At 44.1% G+C, this 20,541-nt stretch overlaps 1 long non-coding RNA gene across 1 annotated transcript; it reads right to left on the bottom strand.

Annotated features, from left to right (window-relative positions):
* Nucleotides 1–11,303: 11,303 nt before the first annotated feature.
* Nucleotides 11,304–18,684, bottom strand: LOC129383567 (uncharacterized). Its single transcript, XR_008611458.2, has 3 exons — nucleotides 18,204–18,684; nucleotides 17,317–17,444; nucleotides 11,304–13,039 (listed from the first exon to the last, which is right to left on the bottom strand). It is a non-coding gene; the product is annotated as an uncharacterized lncRNA (long non-coding RNA).
* Between the last annotated feature and the right edge of the window lie 1,857 nt (nucleotides 18,685–20,541).

Raw genomic sequence — 20,541 nt, 5'->3', positions numbered from 1 at the left:
TGCGTACGCAATGACGCGTTCGGCTCCATCTCGCCACTGTACGAGGACGGCACCAAGGCCAGCGTTGCTGGCATCCGTGTGCAACTCGGTGTCACTGTCTTCGTCAAAGTGTCTTAGAACAGGTGTGCGCAGACGTTACTGGAGTTCACAGAAGGCCTCCTGTTGGTCCTGATCCCAGACAAACGGAACATTATCCATAGTCAGCCGCTGCAAGGGTTCGGCTATCCGTGAAAAGTTTGCCACGAAGCGTCGATAATATGCGCAAAGCCCTAGAAAACGGCGGAGTTCGTGTTTGTTCGAAGGTGTTGGAAACAAAGCAACAGCAATGGTTTTGTCGGGGTCTGGTCGAATGCCCTCGTAGCTGACGACACGACCTAAAAATTTGAGTTCGTCATACCCGAAATGGCATTTTTCAGGCTTTAAAGACAGGCCAGCAGTACGAATTGCGTCAAGAGCTGCTTGCAAGCGCTGGAGGTGCTGCTCAAAAGTTTCTGAAAACACAACGATATCATCTAAATAGACAAGGCACGACTGCCACTTGAGACCTGATAGAACCGTGTCCATCATGCGCTGAAAAGTAGCAGGCGCAGAGCACAATCCGAAAGGAAGGACCTTGAATTCGTAAAGTCTGTCAGGCTTAATAAATGCGGTTTCCTCACGGTCACGCTCATCAACCTCTATTTGCCAGTAGCCGCTGCGAAGGTCCATCGATGAGAAGTATCGAGCATGTCGAAGGCGGTCCAAAGAGTCGTCGATGCGGGGAAGCGGATAAACGTCCTTCTTCGTAACGTTGTTAAGCTTGCGATAGTCAACGCAAAAACGCAGTGTGCGGTCTTTCTTTTTCACCAGAACCACAGGCGACGCCCATGGATTGGTGGAGGGCTGTATGCTATCGTCGGTAAGCATTTCTTGGACTTGACTTCGGATGGCGTCTTGCTTTTTACGAGAAACACGGTAGGCATGTTGGCGCACGGGTCTTTCATTGGGATTTGTAATAATTCTGTGTTTCGCAATAGGCGTTTGGTTCACCTTCGATGTTTAAGCGAAACAGTTCGCAAAAGACTGTAAAAGGCTTCGAATGCTAGCCTGTTGCTCACCTGATAATCTAGAATTCACATAAATATTGCTGTTGGCTGGTACCTCACAGTTAGAATCTCCATCATTGTGTCCTACAGTTAAACAAGCGGGAAAGTCACTGACTGGCTCCAAATAGGCGATGGCAGTTCGTGGGGCGAAGTGGTGGTATTCACGACTGAAATTGGTCACTAAAATCTGCAGTCCGTGACGACAGCCGCAAGATGCCGCGGGCTACGCAAACCTGTCGAGACAACAAGACTGACAGAGTGCCTTCAGCGATTCCGAGATGGGAAGGTTCATCGTCTGTTTCTACGGTGATCAACGCAGTACTCCGGGGTGGTAAAGTAGCACAGTCACCCGAAAGGCGTAACACCGTGGACTGTGGGTGGTAGTCGTTTGAATGAGTTGCGTGTTCGCTGGAAAAAGTGCCAAGCAACTCGCGAAGGTTTTTATTGCGCCGTACTCTCGAAGAAAGTCCATGCCGAGTATGACCTGCCTAGAGCACTCTGCCAGTATAATAAATGAACCGACAAATGTGACCTCACAAATTTGTACCCTCGCAGTGCATTTGCCGATCGGCGTGAGAACATGACCGCCGGCTGTACGGAGCTTAGGTCCTGGCCACGGTGTCGTCACCTTGCGAAGTGCAGTAACCAGTTGTCCGCTCATGACAGAATAATCGGCACCAGTATCGACAAGACAGGTTACCGGCTGGTTATCTACAGAAACGGGTATGTCGGCTGAAACAGGTTCACGGTTTTCGAAGCAAGGTGTCGAAGGTGCGCAGTCGTCGTTGTCGTCGTCGTTATCGTCGTCGTCATCGACGCCGTCGTTGGGGTGTCGCAGGGGAGGATATTTCGAAGTGCGTTGGACAGCGGCCCCAGCCCCGGAGGTCGCCGTTCTTAGTTTCCCTGACTTGAGCTCGTGGGCCGGTTGCCCACGGAAGCGGAGAACGTAGTGTAGCGGCTAGGTGACGCCGATCGTCGAGGAGATGGTGATCGTGACTGGCGCCTCTGTGGAGACGGAGATCGGATCGTTGGCAGGGACTGTTCAACCGGTGGGAACTGCGCGTACGGCGACGAAGGTTGACTGGCCAGATATTGCTGGATTTCTCTCGGGCGCTCTCCCTCACGTGGGCGACGAGCGCCTGGGTGATAGCCCTGGAGTCCTATTCTTCGGTAGTAACAGGCACGGTACAAGTGGCCCGCTTCGCCACAGTGGAAGCAGAGTGGCTGATAGTCAGGCGTGCGCCACACGTCTGACTTTCGCGTATTGGTTCGGGGGCTTGTGGACCCGTACATATTTGTACGTGAAGCTTGGCCCTGGAGGTGGCACAGCGGTTCTTCAGAAGAAGGCGGGTTACGATGGTTCCCGGGTTGCGCAGGTAGTCTCACTGCTTGCGCATAAGTCAGTAGGGGGGTGGCTTCAGGTCTGGTTTGCACGAATGGCTGTGCCACCTGGCGGACTTCTTCGCAGACGATATCTGTGAGGGATGTTACGGTCGGTTGAAATCGCACTCCCTGTAGTCGATCGAGCTCCTCACGCACGACACTACGTACAAGCTCTCGAAGCGCATCGGTGTCATAGGGCAACGAGAGAGAAAATGCTGATCCCAGGCTGATTTGGCGATCGTAGACCGAGGAGCGTTGCTGAAGGGCTCGCTCCGTTGTTGTCGCCTCACTGACGAACTCAGCTACTGTAGCTGAAGGCCTTCGCATCAGTCCAGCCAACAGCTGTTCTTTCACTGCACGCATCAGCAGGCGTACTTTCTTCGCTTCTGTCACGCCAGGGTCAGCACGCTTGAAAAGCCGCGGCATGTCCTCTACGAACATGGCTGCGCTTTCGTTCGGCCTTTGAACCCTATTCTGAAGGGCTTGCTCTGCTCGCTCTTTTCTTGCGGGGCTGCTGTACGTATCGCGTATCTGCCGTTGAAATTCTTGCCAGGTGGTGATGGATGGCTCGTGGTTAGCGAACCATGTTCGGGCAGAGTCCTCTAGGGCGAAGTACACGTTCCTTAACTTTTTCTCCTCGTCCCAATAATTGACGTCAACCACACGATCGAAGTCGTCGAGCCAGTCTTACACGTCCTCAAAAGGCTCACCATGGAACGGCGACGGTTAGCGTGGGGTGTGGAGAACCATTGACGCAGGAGGCTGTCCCGTACTGTATGTCTCCTGTGTCTGACTTGCGGTTGTGGTGGACATCCTCGGCAGATCTTGCGGGCCGTATTCCGGAGGCAGTCTTTGAAGCCGTCGGCTTTTGCGTAGGTTGTCCGCTTCCAGTTCCTGGGGATCAGAATACATAGACGCGTACCCAGCAGCTCCACCAGTTTGTCACAGACAAAGCCACATGCGACTTCGGTCGACGTTATAGATCTCTTTTTATATATCGCTGTCCTGGCACCTTCGTCGTTCTCTTCTTCTGGGAGCCACCCAACATGCCTAGCATGTGGCACCGAATCGCACCGAGTGGCTGTCAGCTGTGTCGAGGTCGTGGCAATATACATTGTAATGATTACAGAACACATTGTAATGACTACAGAACACATGTCAATGTACTGTTTGTTCTAGGGTGCTTAGGCAGCATGATAAATAAATATTGTTACTCTCCGTAAAATTGATGTCTGTATAACTACAATGCATGTCAACAGCTTAAGTATTATTAAGATCACAAATGAGAACATTTGTGCGTTCTTTTATACACTAGAGGAGATCACACTGCTGGGTTCACAAGCAAATAGATGAAAGACATGAATCTATTAGAAATGATGCATTCTTTTTGTGCATGAACGTGATGCCCCGCTTTACTGCAAAAATGTCCTCAGATAACCCAAGCTGAACAGCAAGAACATTTGGAACCAACAGGTATGAAATATGGGTGAATTATCATGCGTGCAACTGTTTAATACAATAAATTCAGTACATTAGCTTCAGTTTATCAAAGGGTTATTCGGTTCTGTGAACGAAAGAAGTTGCCGGCGGACTCGAACAAAGAATGTATTGATAAGGCTACTCAGTCACCCATGGCTACGGCTACAACGAGATGAAAAATGTGACGTGCGTGCCGATATCGCTTCCTCTTTCGTGAATGTGTGTATAATGATGGCCTCGCAACTGAAAGTTTATTCCGGAAACCGCAACGGAAGGTCCTGACTGCCCATATGTAATGCAGCATCTAGTTCGTTAAGTTGCCTCCGCCTGTAAGTTAACGAGACGAATAAATTACATAGCGATTGAAGCAGCGATATTGAACGACTCACCGGTATTGCTGTCCCCAGTCGCAGCAGGACCCGGCTCCAATTTCGATGCAGACGTGTTCCACATGGCTCACGACTGAAAGCTAGCTTTCGGGTTTACACTCCAAGTTAAATAACGCCAGATATCGAAGCGCAATAAACTGTTTTTAGCACAAAATAACCAACCGGCGTACGAACCAAAGAATCCATACCTGCCGTGAAAGCGAACATACCGGTAAAAATTTTAAATCCAGGCCAGAGGTCACGTGGGAGGTCGATGATGCTGAGCGCTATTTTGCGTTTAAAATGGCAAAGAACAACAAAGTGTGTAATAATAAGAACAATGTAAGTGATGAATGATAATTTTGTACTCTTTGTCCTGTAATAAATACGCTTCGGTTATTGTTAAAGAAAGTTTGTAGATTAAAATTGCGCTTACTACGGCGCCTATAGCGGGAGATAATGCGCTTAATGGGGAACCTTTTTAATTGGTGTAATATGCCTGTTTCTTTAGTCGATTTTCTGTGGCCATTTGTTAAACTTGAGAGTATTCGGGGCCTGGTACAGCGTCGTCCCGTCACTTCCGGTCGCTTTTCATTGGGCAGGGGGCAGACGCGCAAATTGAACGTTTATTTTGACAGGTTTGCTTGCTCGCATGGCCGCCTGTTTGCTGCTGCTTCGTAGTGGTCTCTAATTAGAGCGGTGAGGCGGGTAGTGCCGAGCCTACTTTATTGGGGGGGAGGGGGGCGCAGTCTGTGCTGCATCACTGAGGGTACAGTACACAAATCGTGGCCGTGAGCGAGACGATCGGCGCTCTTGTGCTGGTGCGATTAGATTATTCGCTGCGTCCAAACGGAGCAATCTTGCGAGGTCACAGCGTAGTTTCAGCGATATCCTGGCTCCCTAAAGACGTTCACATCTTGGTCGTGTGACAGCGACGCGTAAACATTCATGAGGAGACTGAAGACTGCGTTTGCAAGAGCGTATGCTGCGGATAAGAAATTAAAGCTTTGACGACACGAGCCCTTAATATATAGGCTGAGCCTTACAAACTGTATCTGAGGATGCGCTTAGAAAGCAGATCAGTAGCTTAGTAAACCTCTGAATAAATTAGGCAAGGCACGTGGAAATTCGGGTGTGAGAACTTCCAATGAGATCTCGCATCTATAAATGTCTTTATGCCTTCACCATGCAAACTGTACGTTGATGCCATTGTACAGCAGAGGCTCGTCGAACAGTACGTCCCTGTTTGTTCAGCAATGTATCCAAACAGCTTCTTCCATTTCGCCACTTCTTGTTGGGCTATTAAGGGCACCGAAATATTCGTGCAGAATTGTCGTTCTGCTAACTGCAGTTTTTCTAGAAGTGTTTAATTGTATGTTAATATTACTCCTAGCACGAAATATAACGATAATTAAATTGTAAGTGAAAGGGCGTACTTTTTCTGGATGATGCATTTTTGGAGTGGCCGTCATGCCAGTAACATCAGTATCATTGACAAAAATCGAAAGTCACTTAGGAATGCGAAAACTTAATGACTTCACGGATCTGCACTTGCAATTGTCCCGCGACCATGACACGTTAGTTCATACATTCTCACGTATCCTTCACAATTCTACCTTAATCTCCCGTAATCCACCTTGCAATAGTTTGCACGAACCTTAATCGAATTTCTCCCACCCTTATTCACATTAATTACCCATAATTGCTCATAATTAACGTTGTTGTATTTACTACCTTCTGTATCACTACTGAGGTCATACAAGACGGTGATGACGTCACATTGTATTAATTTATTTATTATACATACTTTCAAGGCCTAGTAGGCACAACAGAAAGAAGTGAAAATATACAATATTTGCAGTGCAAGGAAAGAATAGAAAATCAAACTGTGAGACACTTTGAACGTCAATCTCGAATTAGTGGTGTCAAAAATTGAGACCGTGGAGGCGGGAAGGCGGTTTCGTTCAGTGGTTGTTCTTGGCAAAAAGGAACAATGGCACATCAGTTTTGTGTTGATGGTCGATGCAAGACGAGAAGTTGGTGTGGTGAAAAGATTTTTGTTACGAGAAGCGTTAAAGTAGCATATTCTATGAAAAAGACAGAGACGAAAGTACTTGCGACGCAACTAAATGTCAGGTAGACCTAGTGTTCCTTTCATGGAAGTGATACTATAATGGCGTGAATAAATTTAAAGAAAATGGGCGGCACGGTTATGAATGCTTTCAAGGGAAATGGCAAGATTGGCATGAGCAGGATCCCATATGCATTGTTGTTGCGGAGAACGCCAGCTTTTCTGCCTGAAAGGACATAAAATGCTTTCGCATTTAAAATGCAATTCAAATGCAATAACATTCATTCTGCTTTTCTGCCTACTGTTGATGAAGCAGAATTGTGGGATATTATACGATCCATGAGTTTAACAAAATCTCCAGGTTTTGATAAAATTAGGATAAGAGATATAGCTGCGAATTTCGATGTGCTCAAATCAACACTACTTTACATCCTAAATGAAACATTAAAAACCGGTCAGATACATGAAAACATGAAAGTTAGCATTGTGAGACCTCTTTATAAGAAAGGATCTCGAAAACTTTACGAGAATTACCGACCAATTTCAATTCTTTCGTCTTTGGCAAGCATATTGGAAAAAATAGTCTATGTTAATATGGCCTCATTCTGTGAAAAGTTTAGCCTTATTAACCCAGTGCAGTTTGGCTTTCGCTCGGGACAGAGTACGGTGGGTCTTTTGGAAGATTTTAATGACTATATCTGTAACGAAATCGATAAAAACAATGTTGTTTTGACTCTTTTCGTTGATTTACAACGAGCATTTGACACATTAGACCATGAACAGTTACTATCTAAACTAAGCAGATATGGTTTCAGAGGCCCGTATTACTCATTTTTTAAAAATTATTTAACAGGCAGACAACAGTGTGTCCGTGTGGCGGAGTCCTATAGTTCTTTGTTGCGTGTAAAATCAGGGGTACCGCAGGGGTCCGTATTGGGACCGCTTTTGTTTAACATTTACATGAATGATCTTGCTTGCTTACCACTAAAATCAAAAATTTATTTATATGCTGATGACACGGCTTTGGTTGTATCAAACAAACTTTCGAATGAAGCCGCTAGAGTGTTACAGTATGATGTCTGTAAATTACTTGATTGGTTCATTAATAACAAAATGTTCATTAATAAATCGAAGACTAATATGATATGTTTTCACAGCCCATATAAAGCAGTCGCGGATATTTCCCCTGTTTATCTCCACACCAGTGACTGCCTTGCATGCTCATGTCCTCCGGTGGCTCTGGTAAATAGCACAAAATACCTGGGACTACACTTCGACGACACATTGTCATGGAATGTCCACATTGAAGAGCTCGCAAAGCGCTTACGTGCTGTGTGCGCTCATTTGTATGCCCTAAAATCTTTCTGTGATGTAAATATTCGTAAAATGGTTTACAAGGCACTTGGGGAATCGATCATAAAGTACGGAATAACAATTTATGGCTTTGCTTCCTCTAGTAGACTTAAGATAATTAACCGCATCCTAAAAAAAATTGCCTATAGCCTCTCGTATGGCACACTTGGTCACGGGGAAGATCTCTTGCTGAGCATGTACCAGTCAGACATGTTGTTTGTCGAGCAACAAGTTTTGTTCGACGCCATGTGTAAAAGTTATTTTTCTACTAAATTCAAAAACTTGAACGTGAAATCTCGCAGCTTACGTCAGACAGAAAAATATGTGGTACCTCGTGTGTACACAAACTACGGCAAGAGAACTCGTGCTTTCTACGTGCCGGCTAATTTCAATAAATTGAATGAGAATGATATCGCGGGAACATTTAAACAAATAAAATCACATTTAAGGTCATGGGTGATAAGTAATGCCCATATTCTTTGAAGTTTTCTTCGGGATTTGAAGCATGTGAACCTGATTGCGAAGTTATCTCTAATGTAGATGTGTATTTTTTTTTCCTGTTGACGCAATAATATATTTTGTTCAAATAATATATTCTGTTCACTTTTGCAATATCATTTTTTTTCCTATATTCTTTTTATTAATTTATTTATTTGTACACATATCAGTACTACCAGCTGACTGCCCAGCCTCGCACACAAGCAATGTTGCTTATGCGGGCTGGATCTGTAACCGTGACATGACTGGATGTAATAAAGATTATTATTATTATTATTATTATTATTATTATAAACAAATTGCTCAATGCGCGGACGCGTACACGTTACCCAGATGTATGGATCAATGCGTTCAACACCCTTCAGACTTCGAGTTAATACCCTTCTTCGAGAAAAGACAACTTATGTGTGGTATACACCATTAAGATAGAGTGTTCAGGCCGAAAATGGCACTGAAAGAGTGTAGGTATGAGTGTAAATGACAAAAACACCCCTTTTAACACCCATAAAGGTGTTAAAAAAAGTTTAGTGCGTACATTGGTCAAACAGGCAGATGCATAAATGACAGTCTATGAGAACACAATAACAAAGTAAACAACTTGGCCGCTGACGGCTTTCTTGCTATCCATTGCCAGAGATGCAAATACAGGCCTAGATTTAAAGAAACACTCCTCATGAGTAGAAGCAGGTGTGAGATGACGCGCTTGATAATCGAAGCTAGACACATATCAACATTCGGCGCCGCAAGCATCAGCAAACCTTCCATTTTATTATCCACGAAAGAGCTCAATTATATTTGTTCGCACTGAACGTGTACATGTCTGTGAATGTGCGAGTGAAAAAAGTGCTTACGTGTGGCGCCCATTTTATTTTTTTGTTCATATTTACCGAAATTTTACACGTGCTGCAAGACGTTTCGAGGGTGTTTATATAGTGACGAGAACTGGAAATAAATCTGTTGTTTGAAAGTTTGCGCTGTGTGTGTCAGATGTCCTTGTTCAGCTTGCGTTACAAAAATAATGATATGCCGTACCAACAAGCCCCTATAGCTATCCTCATACGCCCCCGTCAGTGTCTATGCTGATGAACCAAGTCCAGGAACATATTGATGGAGTACCTACCATGGTACATGTGGATATAGGTGCGACAATATCTCTGATGAGTGTTAACTTTAAGAGTCCTCTTGAACAGAAAGTGATGTTTTGTCTAAGCCGTGTTGCGAGATTCCGCAGTGTGAGCGGTGACGATTTGTGTCCTGTGGGAGCTTGTACTAGGGACGTACCTTGGAGCCGCAAAGTGTTTCCCACAGAAGTTGCGGTTATTACAACATATACACACAGAGTTATTTTGGGAATAAAGTTTTGTGAGGAGCCACCGCATTCCAACATCACACCGAAATTCTCGAACACGATGCTCGTGATGAAAGCTGCTTCGTAGCAGCTTAATATACACTACAATTAATATAACCCGGAGAGTTTCCAGTAACAATGTAGCAGAGCAATATTACTGCAGAATTCAGTGAATTCTTAAAGTGGCGGCGCGACTATCAGCCACACCACCACCGATGAAGACAAGCGCGCCAGACCAGCTTGCAAGGTTGCTTACAACAGAGCTCGATAGGACGCCGAACGTGAGTGGCCGAGTGAATGTGCCTCACCCGAGCCATCTCCCGAAGACTGGGAATGACACTGGTGCTCTGAGCTAAAAATTGTGCCCCATAGAAATCAGTGCCGAACGTAGGAAGTGGTGATCGTAACTGATTTTACATTTAGCAGCAAATGGTCTCGAAGTGAACTTAACCAAAGGGTGAAACGGCTTTGCTGAACTGCAATGTAATTGGTTTAGCTGATTCCCATAATATTGTCGCAACATCAAAACGGGGGTCCAAGAGCAGGAGGCACAGCAGCAGGTCGCTGTTCTTATTTTGAGCGCAACCGCGACTTCTTCACTGCGCCTTGACAAATACGCTCATTCACACTAGCGTTCTCCTCTTCTTCAACGGAGTACAGGCGCACAATTCGCGTCCCTCCGAACGAAGCATCGTCGCGATGGGCAAACAAAGCTATGAGGGCCGCCGGTGTATAACGCACAGAGATAAACACAAAGAAAAAAAAGAAAAAAAAGAAATCGAAAGTTTTTTCGACTGGTACAGCCTATTCTGTAGCACACATACCACTTCAGGTCCAAGCATGCGGTGACTGGAACTGTTGTTTCAAAACATGTCATCTCTTTCAAAAACTCGCCAATCATTGACACACAATTACACATAATCTGCGCTGTTCGTAAGTTGACAATTCTTGCGGTAAGAATTAATCGAAAACATTTGGCGATTCATGTTGAAACAAGAGCGGTGAGCTCTCAAGTTCTTGTACGGCAAAATAAAGATCGCGAACGTGCCCCAATTTGATTGCGAACTACGGGAAGGTGACAGAAAACGAAGGACCAAGTACAGCCCTTACAAAAAATTTTAATGTGTTTTTTTAGAAAGTCTTTTGAATTTTCTCTATAGAACTCTATTGTGTTTATTTTGATTGCCTATAGAATTTTCCTATAGAGTTCCAAAAGTTATTTGGCCACCGCATTCTTATAGGAACTCTAAAGACAAATTTCTATAGAATATTTCTATCGAGTTGCTTTAGAGATGTTAAAGACAAATTTCTATAGAATATTTTTATCGAGTTCCTTTAGAGGTGCTAAAGACAAATTTCTATAGAATATTTCTATCGAGTTCCTTTAGAGATGCTAAAGACAAATTTTTATAGAATATTTCTATCGAGTTTCTTTAGAGATGCTAAAGACAAATTTCAATAGAATATTTCTATCGAGTTGCTTTAGAGATGCTAAAGGCAACTTTCTATAGAATATTTCTATCGAGTTGCTTTAGAGATGCTAAAGACAAAATTCTATAGAATATTTCTATGCAGCTGCTTTCGAGTCCCTACAAGCAAATGCCTATAAACGTTAGGCCGATGTGTGTAAAGTACTTGATATTTACCAAAGTTCTACTGTAGGCAATAAGGACTACAGTAAATGCAGTGGCAAAATAATTGGTACTACAACCACAAAGTATTCAGTTCGAAATGTTTATTGCACTTCAGACTATATACATGCTTCATATATGTGACATACACGCTTCATACTAGAACTTGCAACACACAAACAGCTGCCAACATGCTTCTCGGGTCAAGCTGGTGGTGCGAACGCATGAAACATGAGGTAAAAAAATCAGTGGCACACTTGATTACAGTTTACACCTGGCAATAACAGGCTTGACTAGGACAAAAACCATACCATTAAAACTGCAAAAGAAGTGCCTGTTCCAGCAGCGCACATTAAATGGTTGGATACTAAAGCCTGACAATAGACTGATATGAATGTCCACTGCAATGTTGTGTCAGCCTGACGAAACGACACAGCATTTAATCTGTTTAAATGCAAAAATAACACTGGCAGTCCCTGCAAAAATGTGGCAAATAGTGGCTTTCACAGATAAGTACACCATATACCGAAACGACACAGCCTTTTAGTCTATGTTTGTGTAAAATTAGCACTGGCAGGCCCTGCAAAAATGTGCCAAACAGTGGTTTTCATAGAGCAGTACACCATATATCGTACAAAGTTTAAAAGCTTGTATTTCGTTGTAAGGGAAACAATTTTGAGATCAGAGCCAATATTCTAAAATTAGGATGAGAAATACAAACCAGACCGTCACACGCAATGACTAAAAAAGAGATTTAGCTCGGGAGCTCCTATGTAATGCACACGAACAGTAAAATAGTTTTTCTCGGCAACTATGGAACGAAATTTGATGAGGTTTGATACATTTAAAAATGTTTAAATAATAGCCTTTACAGTAACACCATCAATTTTTGTTAAAATTTGCTTAACACAGCAAAACTTGAAGGAAAAGAACTTACTTAGTTTGCAACTGCAAATTGAAAAAAAAAAGGACTAGCACAAGTTCGTTAATTCTGTCGTTTTTCTTACTCAAATACATCCAAAATACAGAAATACTTTTGAGACAACTACAGCAATAATTTGAATTAAGTTTGTGACATTTGAGAATTCTACGTGTTGCAGGAATAACTATTTGGCAGGTTTAAGAAAAATAACACCACAAAGCTTAATAATCCACATCTCTGTGCCAGAAAGAGATATCACAGTTCTGCAGACTCCATCTGCTATGTCTAAAGTCAACAAATTTTATATATGAATTTACAGCTTACATGAAATTGTTGCAATGTTTGAGAGTTTCGCGCATCTACTCATAAATTAGTGATTGTATATTAGAGCAGCATATGGTATCTCAAATTTGCCAGATTAAATTACGGTATTAGGTCCAACAGAAATGCGATCTCATATTTTAGTTATGAGTAAGACTTGTTAACCTTACTGCTCTGTTTCTTCAAAATTTGCAGTTTTCATGAATTCGTATCAAAAGCAGACTAGTTGTCTAAAAATGCTCCATCATGGTACTGTGCTACGTGAATTATGCTTTTTCAAATAACATGTTTACTTTGACGCAACAATATTTCTTTATTTTACCTGATTCCTTGCTGTAAAACTGCACAGTACTCATGAGATATGAATAAATAAATATTAAGTGCATAAGTAAACAAATAAATATTGCGGTTTGTCTTATCATTCCACCACCAGCATGACCTGTATGGAGCTTTGGCTACTGCTCACATGTTGCAAGTTCATTCTTACATGATCACCTGCTATTTCACTTTCCAGGAAAGGAGCGAGGAAGGCTAGTTTTTGGCCTCATTTGGTCCATCTAGTAATCGGCAACGGTGGAGCCTGGAAAATACAATTGAAATTAATTTTCAAAAGGTGTAATGAACATTCAGCCGTAATGTATTAGCAGGCACAAACATGCCACAAATATCCATATAGTTGTAGCACTATGCTAAGTTTCATTTCAGTATTTCATAAAAAAATTATAACACAAAAGTGGCAGAACGCCCCACCTCCCCACCACTCTGCCAAACAGCGGCAGTCCTTTTGAGAATCACTTTTAAATATTTTTACTTTCCCAAGATTCTGTGACATCAGCACTGGGCCAATGTGCCTGGCACTAGAATATCATGGCTGATGACGAAAAGTATCTCCAAACGACAACAGCCTAAGTCACACATTAATCTCATCTTGCAATGACAACACATTCCCCTTTATAACATAAGCAAGCAGGAACACCCATGAGCTAAGAGTCCTATACAGACGTCACACTATGCATAGGAAGCAAATTTTTTGAAAAGAAGGGATTTACCTACTGGCTTCTATCGTTGAGCGGTAGACAAAATTAATATTCCATCCCCTGTTAGCCATAGTTGGTATGTACTATGCTTAATATGCCAATAATAAATTTCTCACATGGAGCTTGAGCAATCGTGATGATGCACGTAAGTATCCATTGTTGGGGTCCAATAATGTTTTAAGTTGTTTTCGCAAATTATGATGGACAACTGCCAATTTGTGGTATTCGGAACACAGTCGCAGTGTCACTGTCAGATACAATGGACACAGTATATTCGTGCTTCTTGAGTTATTGAAACAGTTAGTTTCTAATCTAGTACGGGTATGTACACTAGTATCCTAAATGCAATGATAAGACTTCCCAATTGCAATTGAAAAGTTAATTCAGTTTTAATTAAAAAGGGTCCTTCTTGCAACATAGCATGTGAAAAACAGAAATTATACAAATATGTAACTTTGAAAATTGATTGCATAACTGCTCTATAGGCCAAGCAGAAAATTTGACAAGAAATAATGTGCCTAAAACTAGTTACAACAAACAAATTTGTTACTACGAAGGTTGCGGACAATTCAGTAAACAGCTTGTGACCCAGTCTTTTTATGTGGCATTCCTCAGCGATTTTGATGGTCAATTGGTTACCGTAGCTGCACAATACAGATGAACAGTCTAAATCTGGCACGCAGCCCCAGTCCCATCGGTGCATGGTCAAGCGGGATGAACATACTGGTCCGGTGGGTGAATTATGGTGCTATCTTAGGCACGTGTTGAAGCACCGGCCAATCTGCTGCATGTACCTTTGACCAAATATACACATGATCACAAGAATAGACTACACTACCCCTGACAGACACAAGACAAATTTAGTGGTATCTTAGCAAGCCTTTCTTGTCAGGGTGCCTATATGCAGAGCAGTGTGCAAGAGAATTGAGAAAGGCAAGCAGGCAAGGGAGGCTTGCTCGGTGAAAGATACCGCCAAATTTGTCGTGTGTGTCACAGGCAGTGCAGTGTATCCCTTTCACATGTGGTCAAGCGTACATAGGGCAAACTGGCCGGCACCTTATGTGTATAAGAGATCCCCATATTTCATTCAAAAGACCAGTATGGTCGTCCAACTTGGCAGTACATTTCCACAATGGGTCTTCATGTTGGATTACAATCGTTCATCTGTTTTTATCCGCCGTAAAAATTGACAAGTGAAATCGATGAGGCATACCACATATATAGTAAGACATGTCGGTGAGCACGCATTTTTAATGCAACAAACAAAAAAGGCATCCCGTGTAGGTCACAAAAGATCCATATCAGTCTGTGCCTATGTACTACTGAAGTAAATGCAGCATAGTAAATACTGACCTTCACATTAATTATCAGGAAATTAAAGCTCACCATATGTTTATTGTGCAGTGGCTGTTACTATGCGAACAGAGAAGTAACTGTAAAGATATCAATGATAAACAATGGTGTGCACACTACGTGCTTAGACCTGCGACATAATTAGCCCACTACACTTCGAATTCCTACATGCACAGAAAACTGCACGAGATTGTAGCAGAAACAGAAAAAAAATATGCAAATAAGGGGTACAGCATAGGGAATAGTTTTCAAAGAATAAAACCACAATAAAAAGTCCCAAATATACTATGTACAAAGCAAAAATTATATTTAACTTGCAGGTAAGCAACTTACGCAAAACAAATACTTAACATCAGGAAAGGTTAGGTATAGTTTTATACAGAACACAATAATGCTGGCATAATGGCTATGCACACAGATAGGTAGCAAGCTCAATAAAGTTGCATAGAGAGAGAGAGAATGAAGAGGAAAGGCAGGGAGGTTAACCAGACATGAGTCTCCGGTTTGCTACCCTACACGGGGGATGGGGGATAGGGGTTAGAAAGATGACAGAGAGGAAAAAAAAGAAAAAAAAGGGAACGCGCACGTATGGAGACACACACACAAAAGGCGTTTCAGTTAAAGTCGTTCACACAGGCCGGTAGATCGCAAGAAGCGCAAAAGCGCTTGCACGGCCTTCTTCTGCGACGGTAGGTCCTTTCGATGTTGTAGAATTCTGTTTTCAGATAGCGGTTGGTCGTCCAGTTGGTCAAGTTCGTGGCTAAGGCATGCCCGCTGTGGACTGTACTGCGGGCAGGCGCACAAAATATGGCCAATTGATTCTTCATGGCCGCAGTGGTCACAGGTTGGGGTGTCGGTCATCCCTATGCGGAAGGCATAGGCTTTAGTAAAGGCAACGCCCAACCAAAGTCGATATAAAAGCGTGGCGTCTCTACGGCGAAGCTGTGATGGCGCTCGAAGACTTAATGATGGATCAAGTGAGTACAGTCGCGTATTTCTTAAATGTGGCTCATTCCATTGCGACGCGGTGCACTGCCGAGCAAGGAGGCGGAGCTTCCGTGCCGTGTCAGTTCTGGAAAGAGGAATTGGGACGTGGCGCTCCTCAGTATGGGCTGAGCGGGCAGCGTGATCCGCCCGTTCATTGCCGATAATCCCGCAGTGACTTGGAAGCCACTGGAAGGTTATGTCATGGCCTGCATTACTTATATGGTGTAACGTCTCTGTAATCTGGAATATTAGTTGTTCGTGTGGTCCGCGTCGTAAAGGTGACAGTAGAGACTGCAGTGCCGCCTTCGAATCGCAGAATATTGTCCATTTGAGTGGCGGTTCATCACTAATGTGATGAAGGGCAGTAAAGAGCGCTGCGAGCTCTGCTGCTGTCGATGTTGTCGCGTGGGTTGTCTTAAATTTGATGGTTGTAGCTTTCGCTGGTATGACGATTGCCGCCGCGGAGCTGCTTGGAAGGACAGATCCATCAGTGTAAATATGCGTAGAGTCACGGTAGTTCTCGTACAGATATAGTAGCGTGAGCTGTCTAAGGGCTGGTGATGACAGATCAGCTTTTTTCGAGATACCAGGTATTGCGAGGTTGATTTTTGGCTGAGCGAGGCACCATGGAGGGATCGAAGGTCTCGCAGCCGGAGTGAAACAAGCTGGCAATGATTCATCATATGCAGTAATCGCTTGGCTGAAAGATGTGTGTGGCCTGTCCGCTGGTAGAGAGGCTAAATGGTGACGAGGAGTCCTGGCTAGATGCCTTATATGGGTCCTGAGTACTTCAATTTCAATGTGGGTCTTGACAAGGTGGTCTCTAGCAATTGCTATCGTAGCCACTGTTGAAGCACTCTGAGGCAGGCCTAGGCAGATCCGGAGCACTTGACCCTGAAGACTTTGTATTGTGCGGAGATTCGTTTTGCCTGTGTTGTTTATTGCTGGCAAGCTGTATCGCAGAAATCCCAGAAAAAGCACCCTGTACAGTTGTAACATGGCACTAGGCGACATTCCCCAGGTCTTGCCAGCGAAAAACTTGAACAGGTGGCAGATGCCTGTCAACCGTTTTTTCACGTATGATATGTGTGGGCTCCATGACAAGTCCCTGTCGATTATGACACCTAGAAACTTGTACGATCGGACCCGTCGTATTATTTGGCCATTTATCGTTACATTGTAGTTTGCCATGGGTTTGCGCGTAAATGGCACTAGTGCGCATTTCTCGGAAGAAATTTCCAGGCCTCGATCACGGAGGTAGATAGCAGTTTGTGTCGCGGCTCTCTGAATTCTCGCTCGCAACTGTAGGCGTGTTACTGCAGATGTCCATATGCAGATGTCATCCGCGTACATTGACAGCCTGACTGTGGTTGCATAAATATTTAGTCTCTTTAGTAAGCTGCATTAAGTAATGTGTTGATAAACTTCACCATGAATGACACCAAGCCCACTTTTTGGAACACGTACATTTCATACACACCTGACATGACCATCCAGATCACACACCATGCTGCTGCAGCCATATATCCACAGGGTCTGCATTTCTGGGGGGGGGGGGGGGGGGGCTCCTCGATCTTGTAGTTTATGTTGTGGGTCACGGCCTCGCCACTACAAAATGAGTTCTATGTTAGCTTAGAGCAGTGGCACAATAAAGCTGTGACATCGTGAAAACATGCAATCAGCACCTAAAAGAGTCATGAAAACAATGTCTGCACTTATGTGGAAAGAGAGCAAATGCTTGAAATCATCGAATGTCATGATAATGGGGACCTCTACATCAAATAAAATTTTGGACGCGCCGCAGCAGCAGATTACAATCTAATCTTCAAGTTTTTTTCCATTACTTCGTATAGGCAACTTTCCCCTGTCAAGTTTAGTTAAGTCAGTGATGTCAACACATCTTGTCTTGGAAATAAAGCTGTACTAGTAGCAAGCTGTGATTGGCTTACATTTTTTCCCTAGAGCTGTTCGTTAACCAAAAACCTCGTAAGCAGAGATTGTACACAACGTCAAAGCATTTATAAGTGAGGAAACGTCACTGAAGAAAGAATCGATGAAGAGGTAGACGGGTCGTTACTATGCAACTTTAGCAGACAAGCTGGAGCTCACGCACAGCTGCACAAGGTGAACACGATTTGCGAAACTTTTCTCAGCGGAAGCAAACGCTTATCAGGATTATCAATTCCGCACTGTGGCAATAGAGTTGCGTACACAATTCTTACAACCAGCGCGTAGCAAGTATCAGCACAGGGTTCACTGTTGTCGCGGGTGTTCCACTTGCTACGTTCGCAAGGCACTCCATACACACACGGGAAGCACACACAACACGCCTGAGCGCACGTGTAGTTGGCGAGCACGATTGCTTACCGTTTCAACAGTACGACGAGGTCGAAAGGCGCTCTCCAAGTTTCCAGCGATGCGTCCGCGATGTTACTTGCAGCATACAAGCCGCTGGGTAGTGGACGAGCTGAGGCACGCTAATAATACGCATTACTTCTTTGCGCCGTCCACCAAACTTTCCACGACAACCAGCGGAGACAAAGGGAACGCACTCCACGGCATGAAAATCGTTGGTCCACATTTAGCTGGCGCGCCACACATACGGCGTACTTACAGCGAGACTCAAGCCATCTTCTGGCACTTTCGTGCTCGCGAACTGCGTCTCATTTCATTACAGCAAGCCTAATAACACACGATCAAACAAACATATCGAAGCAGCTGGCACAACAACCGTTGAAGACGGAGGAGTAACAACACGCCGGTCCCTGGCCGTACCTTCGTATTCTACCGATCGCGTAGAATACGAAAATACCGGCGCCGCCAGCGCCGTCTGTATAATAGTGCGGCTCTTGTGGCCTCCGTGATTCCTACAATAATATCCACTACAGCAGGTTTTGTGCCATTTTGGGCCGAACTATATAAAATATGTTGAGAGACAAGAATAAATATTGACATGCTCATATTGTGTGCTATAGTTTAGGGCAGAAATAAATTACATGCAGTGTTCTTGCTTTTGAATGGCTTATGCCACATGCGGTCAGCAAAAAGCATGGCCTTCAAGATCTGAACAATTTACCCTGAGTAAGCTATCGCTGGGGTGTGATATTGACGATTTCAACCTCGGTCACTGGCCTTGAAGCCCTAACTGACTTTATGCGCAGCCGTTACCTGCACTACCTGCGCCCTAACTTCGTTTCTCATTGAAATAACTTCCTGCTGTCGTTTAAATGTAGCCCAGAAATTGTTGACACAACCTCGGAGGTACACATGTGCAATGTGTGATGTTTCCGTGCGCTTGTGTCCGTCGCACAGCAACAAATATACGATGATTTTTAATTTTACCCGTGAGGCACAGGTTACGCTTATGTGTTCCGTATCTTGCTTTCGTGGCGATGTGCTTATCGTGCGCGGATCGCGCTCATGTGGTCCGTGCCTTCTCTGTGCATTGTGTGACCCACGAAGATTCCTCGAAAAAAAAAAAAGCTTCGTTTCTGCAGCGTGCATTTGCCGCATTTGAGAGGTGTGGCAGAAATGTGCGGCGGCGTTCGATGTGTTCCCGCCCCAAGTGCTGCAGTCACTGCATGCCAGCAAATAGATATGACGCGGCTGCTAACGCGCAGTTTTGCTTATATAGTGTTTCTTGGTATAGATCTTTGTGATTTACCTGCATATGCGATAGAAACAACAATGCGCGCTTCCATTATATTTCTTTAGTTTTCCTAATTTCGATTAGTGTGATGTTCGCCTTCGACAATGAGTGTCTTTTTAACGATGCTCTTGCTTGATAGTAAAAAACCTCTGAAATGCCGATTGCAAGAACCAGCGACTTCCACTTTGAAACCAGCGGTTTTTTTTTTTTTTTTGGCAATGGATCGCACTGGGTACGCTGGCTCTCGCTGGGACTCACTCGAGACCAGTGAGAACGCTGGATAAGAGCTGGGTCACACTGGAAGAGACGCTGGCTCCACTGCCATGACGCTGGGGCGCACTGGTTTGTGCCGTACAGGCGCTGGTTCGCATTGGAAACTGCGCTGGTTGTGTTTGTGCCGCGCTGGCTCCAAGTACAAAAGGACGAGCGCTGCTGAATATTAAATGCTTTATACATTTTCATCACTTGATACTAGTCTCTTGTCCTAAATAACGCTATATCTTAAGGTCATAGAACTATTTCGTGTCGCAGCATGGAATAAAGGTGCGTGAGCTGCCTTGTTTATTCCTGCACATCTGACACTGAAGATCACTTTCGTTTTTTGCATTTTCCCTTTTGACAGGGCAGATAGCTAAATTCTTGAACGAAACCACGCAAACGCAGAGGACGCCGCTTTTTTAGTAGTTCGCACGTAACGTCTGACTGGGAGTCATCGCCATTGTCGCAGTGTTGTGGAGTGGACATGAAATCCAGAAGTCGTTCAGACGCGCTCGAACGGACACCGAGTTCGAAGCCTACCGCTGCTTGATATTATCGCACCGATAACAAAGCTGAGGCGATTCGTGCGCTTCCACTTTCCCAATTGTACTAAAGAAAGGTTCTGAGGCTCAAATACACACGTTTTAGCTTTCGCCAGCTACCCGCGCCGAGGTCGGTCCCCACGGAAGCTTAGGCATAGCGTATGCACCGACTCCGTCTGCACGCTATCGGCGCGTCTAAACTCAAGAATCAAGAAGTCTAACAAGGATAAGTCACTCTATATTTCAGATTTCGCAT

Source organism: Dermacentor andersoni, unplaced genomic scaffold (genome assembly GCF_023375885.2).
Source record: "Dermacentor andersoni unplaced genomic scaffold, qqDerAnde1_hic_scaffold ctg00000039.1, whole genome shotgun sequence".
Taxonomy (NCBI): Eukaryota; Metazoa; Arthropoda; class Arachnida; order Ixodida; family Ixodidae; genus Dermacentor; species Dermacentor andersoni.
This window is presented reverse-complemented; position numbering and strand designations above follow the sequence as displayed.